The 6,930-nt window shown below is 28.1% G+C and overlaps 1 long non-coding RNA gene across 1 annotated transcript; it reads left to right on the top strand.

The window, feature by feature from the left end:
- The first annotated feature begins 319 nt into the window (after positions 1–319).
- LOC121251437 lies at positions 320–6,623 on the top strand. The gene is made up of 3 exons (XR_005938018.1): positions 320–335; positions 3,991–3,993; positions 6,480–6,623. It is a non-coding gene; the product is annotated as an uncharacterized LOC121251437 (long non-coding RNA).
- The last annotated feature ends 307 nt before the right edge of the window (positions 6,624–6,930 follow it).

Below are 6,930 nucleotides of genomic sequence, written 5' to 3'. Positions count from 1 at the left end.
ATTCTGTATATTTGCAATTAAACTTGAGGGAGCTAAAACCCACTCAAATGACACTTCAATTAGCTGATATTTCTGTTAAGATCACAAGAGGTATTTTCGAGGATGTGTTGATTAAACCTGATTCATTATATTTTTCAATGGATTTTGTGATATTAGACATTTAACCCAGTCAAAATGTTAGTAAACAAATCCATGTTATTTTGGATCGCTCTTTCTTAGCCACATCTAATGCTTCAATTAATTGCCGGAGTGGTGTGATGAAAATCTCTTTTAGAAACATGATTGTTGAGCTTAATATTTTCCACATAAACAAGCAAATACTAGATGATGAAGATGTTTATGAGATTAATATGATTGAGGGTCTTGTCCAGGACACTTTTATACAAGCAAGTTGTGAGGACCCTCTAGAATCTTTTCTTACTCATTTTGGGTGCAGTTTTGATATTGAGAAATCAATTAAGGAAATCAACTTCTAATTAGATTCAGTTTCCTCTTTGAGCACCACCAAGTGGAAACCTAAAGTTGTCCCTCTTCTTCTATCTTCCACACCACCTCTCCCATCTAATGTAGAGGTCGTTGCTTGCAAAAGTAATGATCATAAAGTTGTCATCACTTAACACCCACAGACGAGTGGTCAAGTAGAGATACATAATAGGGAAACCAAAAGGCTATTAGATAAAACAGTAAACCCCACTTGAAAGGATTTGTCACTTAGATGTAATGATGCATTATGGTCATATCATACAACATTTAAGACTCACATTACAATGTCTCCATATAGAATTATCTTCGATAAGGCCTACCATCTCCCTGTTAAGCTAGTGCATAAGAGTATGGGGGCTATTAAGCAGCTAAATTTTGACCAGGCCCATAGGAAACTACAATTGAATGAGTTGAGAAGACTCTTAATGATGCCTACAATTGTGTCAAATCAAATAAGAAACAAATGAAAATGGTTCATGATTGAAACATATTGAGAAACTCCTTTGAACCTGATCAAGAAATTCCTTGATGATCCTCATTTACATCTTTTTCTAGGAAAATTACGATCTAGATGGACTAGGCAGTTGAGATTGCAAATCTTAAAATTGGTGATATTTTTAATGTTAATGATTGACATTTGCAACTATTTTAAGAAATTGAGAGCCCAAAAGTTGAAAAACTAGCACTAGAGAATCTTGTTTATCAGGATTAATCTGTAGTTTTGTTATAGATTATTACAAACAAAAATTGCATTTGTTTTGTCTCTTTTCGTTTTCAATTGATCTTTGTTTTAGTACCTAGTTTTTTTTTTTTTCTTGTTCTTTTCTTTGAGCTAATATTTTGCAGGATATTGATTTTCAATATTCAACTTGATCAAGTAACTCTCTCCTTGCCCACTTTTAAATATTGCTTTGATGCTTATTTACTATGAATTATCATGTAGATGTTTAGAAGAGTCAATTATCATAAATATATTACTATGAATTAATGAGGTAGGTTCCAGAACCTTAGTTCATTTTTCGTTAATAGTTTATTCATTGTTTAGATTAATTTGCATCATTAGAACTTATTTTAGTTCTTTTATTTTTATTAGCTTATAAAGTTTATTATTTCTTGCATTGATTAAAAGACTATTTAGTTCTTAATTTCTTGTTTTATTTTACAACTCATCTTTTTGTACTAGATTAAAACTTATTTGGTTTATATTTAATTAGTTTCCTACGTTTTTACAATTCTCAATAGATTCGACCTTGTTCTTGCTAAACTATATTTCGGTACGATTCGTATACTTCAAGTATATTTAAAATTTCACAACACCTTGTACTCATTTTACCCTAATAGAAACTATTTCAGGCTCAGTGCAGAGGTAATTGTAAATCACGGTAATTTAGGATCCATTTGGAACACAACTTTTTTTAAGTATTCTAAATTATTTTTAAATATTTCTTCTCAAACACAAAACACTTTTAATTTCAAATTTTTAATTTTTTCATCTAATTAATACCTAATCATTACAATTTTTCTAAACTTTCAAACAAAATAAAACAAATAATACTATTTTTTCAAATTTCAAAATAAAAATTATATTTAAATAATTTTTTAACTTTATAGTATTTTTATTCAAATTTTTTTCTCTCATTTCTCAAAGTCAAAACCTAATAAAATATTTCAATTCAAAATATTTCATTATTATTTATAAATATACTAAAATATTCTAAATATGTAACCACAGTAGGCTGCCTCAAAGGCTGTGATTCACATCTCATTATAGGCTACGTTTGGTTCCTGAACTCAGCTGAGCTCAGTCTAACTTTAAATTGAGTCTAGTATTCAAACACTCAACTCTCAAATTATTAAATTCATTACAACTCAAAACTTTCTTATACGTGAGACCTACAATCTTTTTTAATTTAAAACATATTTACATGTAGAACTCACAACCTTTTTTAATTTTCCATAAAAAGTATTAGATTTATCTTAACATCTAAACACATTATAACTCAGTTTAAATAGGCTACACATAACTCTATTTACTACTAAATTTATTACTATTTATAAAGAGTTCAACTCAAGATCCAAATGCAGCCTAAATGCATTAAAGTTCTAAAGGCCGCATTGCTGTTGAACCTGGCCGGCCGAGTTAAGCAAAAGCTCGATGACATCTTTGATCTTACAACAGCAATAAGGACGGAAAGGCTCGCCGTAAAAGGTCATATGTTCACTTTTCAGCGTTAAGGCTCAAATTAGTGACGACTTCTGTTCGTCAATAATTAATTAACTTAAAAGATACAATATTGACGCAATGAACATAGTGAGGTATAAGTTAATTCTTCACAAACTTTTTATTTCAATTTGATAACTTAAAAAGTATGACTTTCATTGAGATCTATTGACGCAAACCAATAAAAAAAAAAAGCAAAATTCACCTAAATATATGGTCCATGACTTTACGAATAAAGTATTAAAAAATCATAAACTTGCATATATACCAACTTTGAAAAATTAAGAGACAAATACACAAATTTTCTCAAGCCATCATCCAATTTGTCTCATTTGGTTATACAGTTAAGATGAGATGAGATATTTTATTGAAAGTTGAATAAAATATTGTTATAATATTATTTTTTATTTAAGATTTGAAAAAGTTGAAATTGTTTATTATATTTTGTGTGAGAGTTTGAAAAAATTGTAATAATTATATGAGATAAGATGAGATGAGATAGTTTGATTTTGTATAACCAAACCAACCTAATTTTACAGTCATCCACCAAACTACCAAAACTTTACATTGTACTTATTTTAAGAAGATTACCCTTATAATTATAAAAACAATCCTTATTAAATTCTAAAACATGCTTAGAAATACTTCAAAAACTAAATTATTTTAAATAATAATAATGTAAAAATAAAATATTTGAAGACTAAATAAATGTTTTTAAGAAAATCTTAATTTTTTTACAGATAAAGATTTTTTCTTTATATTATGATTTTCCTATAATTACTGTGGGCAAATGACAAGTCAATAGTGACACCAAAGAGAGAAAAATAGGATACTTTGTAAGATTACTGCGTTTGAATGTTGAGTTGAGTTGAGTTGAGAGAATAAAATATTATTAGAATATTATTTTTTAATATTATTATTATTTTGAGATTCGAAAAAATTGAATTGTTTATTATATTTTATATTGGAATTTGAAAAAGTTGTAATGATGAGTTGAAATGAGTTGATCTCAATAGAGTCCAACAACTCAACTTAGGCTTCGTTTAAGCCCCATTTGGTTTTTGGACTCTATTGAGATCAACTTAATTCAGTCTAATTTTAAGTTTAGTCTAACATCCAAACACCAAATTCTCAAATCACTAAACTCATCTCAACTCAAAACCTCTTTACACATGGGACCTACAACCTTTTTCAATTCAACATCTCTTTACACGTGGGACCCACAACTTTTTTCAAATTCTCATGAATATATCTAAACTTATTTTAACATCTAAACACATCTTAAGTGGGTCTCACAAAAGTTATTCTACCATCTTAACTCATTACTATTCATAAAAAACTTAACTCATCTCAACTCAGCTCAACATCCAAACGCAACCTTAGGTTTTGTTTAGATGCTATGGATTCGTTTGGATGTTAAGAATATCTTAAATTATCTATGAATAGTAGTGAAATAGTTTGAAGAAGTCTAAGAATAGTTGTGTTTCCCAACACAGATTAAGGGTGTGTGTGGATGTTGAAGTGAGTTGAGTTGAGTTGAGTTGTGATGATAAAATATTGTTAGAATATTATTTTTTAATATTATTATTATTTTGAAATTTGAAAAAGTTAAATTATTTATTATATTTTGTATTGAGATTTGAAAAAGTTGTAATGATGAGTTGAGATGAGTTGAGGTGAGTTTGGTAACCAAACGCACCCTAAGAGTATATCAAATAATTTGTGAATAATAGTAAAATAGTTTGTAAATAATGATGAAAAAATAGTGAATAGTAATAAAATAATTCAAGAATAGTTGTGTTTTCAAACATATACTACCGTTTGATCAAGACTCGTATAGATACTGTGGATCTTATTATAATAATAAATAATATTTACAATTTTAAAATAGGTAAAAGCTACTTTGCCGCACAAACCGTACCGCTATATTTGACCGCTCTGTGAAAAATAATAATAATAATATTTTTTAATTTAATGATTAAGGAAGTAATTTTTAGTGTATTGATGTATTTTTTATATTTTTTAAAAATATTTAAAAATGATAAAAAAATATGAATAAAAAAATTGGATAAAAAAAAACACTAGCTTTACACCAGCGGTCACTTGCAGCAGTAAGCTGCAAGCGGCTCGCTAGCTTTACTATTTAAAATATGCAAATTTAATATTTTTTTTTTAAAAAAAAGATAAATCTGAAATGCACGACAAGAAGTTTTCAATGAGATGGGGTGAAAATTTCTTAAAGAGTAATACTACTCATCATCCTATTATGTCATATTAGATGATTGAAGATTATTTATTATGTCTTACTTATAATCTTATCATTTAATATCAAATGAAATGATGAAAAAAATAATGATAAATAAATTTTTTCTTCCTTAAAATAGCATGTCTTATCTAAATTCTCAGAATATCTTAATTATTCATTATTTTTTAAAAGAACAAAGCAACCGGCCAAGTGAAACTCGACAAAACTAGGCAATAGGATGCTGCCACGTACGGTCTGTTAGTTTTCGTAAGCATTGAACGCAATTGGTTGTGAACGTGAGAGACCATGACGAACCGGTCACTTTGGTGTCTTGTCTTCGACGATATCCATGTCGACTCGACTGTCATGCCCTTGAAACTTGGGTCAATTTCGAAAAATTCTCTTGTCTGTGCCTACTCCGCCCACATGCCGCCAGATCTCGTTTTTTCGGTTACTTTTTCTTTTAATATTATAAAAAACATTCCAATACAAGAAGAAGTTACCTTCCATCCAATCACTTACACTCAAACATGCTCAAGAGAATTTCAGTGACATCATCGTCTAAGATACTGAAAAATATTTAATCTTCAATACTAAATTTATAAATTCAAGTCCATCAATATTATATTATCTTATTATATTCTATTATAAATTGAATTAATTTATCTAATAAAACATAGTTTAAGTATTAAAAAGGATAAACATAAGTTAAAACATGATTATGTCGATATGAATAATGTTAAATATAGTTATAAATTTGTAAACACCGCATATTATTTTTAAAAAAGAATATGATTCACTTATTAAAAAATTATTTTTTTTATATAAATTTCATATTTATTTAATTTTTTCAAAAGGAGTGCAGTCTATAGATGTAAATATTTTCTCTCTTTACATCGTTTGTAGTTATTTTTTTAAAATTTTTATTATTATTCATGTAAATAATAATAAATAATGAGATTTTTCTTTTTGGTTCATCTAATTCCATATAATTTGTCTGTATAATTATCGAACACTCAAAAATGGATTTTGATGATGGCATAATTGTCGGTTAGGCCCTTCGGGGGATGTTAGGACATGAGAATACGGTCCGAGCAGTTACATGCGGCCGAAATATTTATCTTAAAAATATAAAAATCGCCAGCGAATGTTGGGACGAGTATGAGTACGATATTGTTAATCAAATCTTGCCGAAAATTTTCAATTCCTTTCTTTTTCTTTTTGGTCGGAAAGCATTTTCCATTTTCCAACCTTCGTAAATGAGTTTTTCAATTATTCGAAATTACGGATATGCCCTCAAATGTGCCTAATTTTTGAAAGTTTGATGGATTGAACCAAGTATGGGAGTCTCTGATTTCTTGGATATTTTTGCTGCCAACAGAAAGTCTGATTATTATTATTCTAGAAACTAGAAACACCAATTAGGGAGCACAAAAAAAAAAAAAAAAAAAAAAAAACACAATCTCTAGTGTCCCTTCTAAATAACCACTTCATAGATTCAGGATTTAGTAATTTCAAAACGAGATTTAGTTACGTTTGGATAGTTAGGTATTTTTAAGTATTCTGTGAATAGTAATAAAAAAATAATGATAGAATATTGAATAGTAGTAAATAGTAGTGAAAAGTAGATAAAAAGTAATAATAAAATAATGAATAATAGTTAGATATTCTAAGAATATTAATATATTCTCAGTACCCAAACTCTGAGAAATATTATAGCATAGGATGATAGCAATCTATATAACGTCCATAATTACTCATCTGGATTCCTTTTTTTATAGATTACAGAGTATTACAATGCAATGCTAATGCAAGATACAATAAGCAGATTTGGACTTGGTGGCATCAATATCTGCGGCCCTCTCAAGATAAGATTGCCATGTTTGGATGGTTAAAGTGTTTTATCTCATCTCATCTCATCTCATTTCAACTCATCTTATCATTATAATTTTATCAAATTTTCACATAAAATATAATAAAA

The sequence above is a fragment of the Juglans microcarpa x Juglans regia genome, chromosome 2S (assembly GCF_004785595.1).
Source record: "Juglans microcarpa x Juglans regia isolate MS1-56 chromosome 2S, Jm3101_v1.0, whole genome shotgun sequence".
Lineage (NCBI taxonomy): Eukaryota > Viridiplantae > Streptophyta > Magnoliopsida > Fagales > Juglandaceae > Juglans > Juglans microcarpa x Juglans regia.
This window is presented reverse-complemented; position numbering and strand designations above follow the sequence as displayed.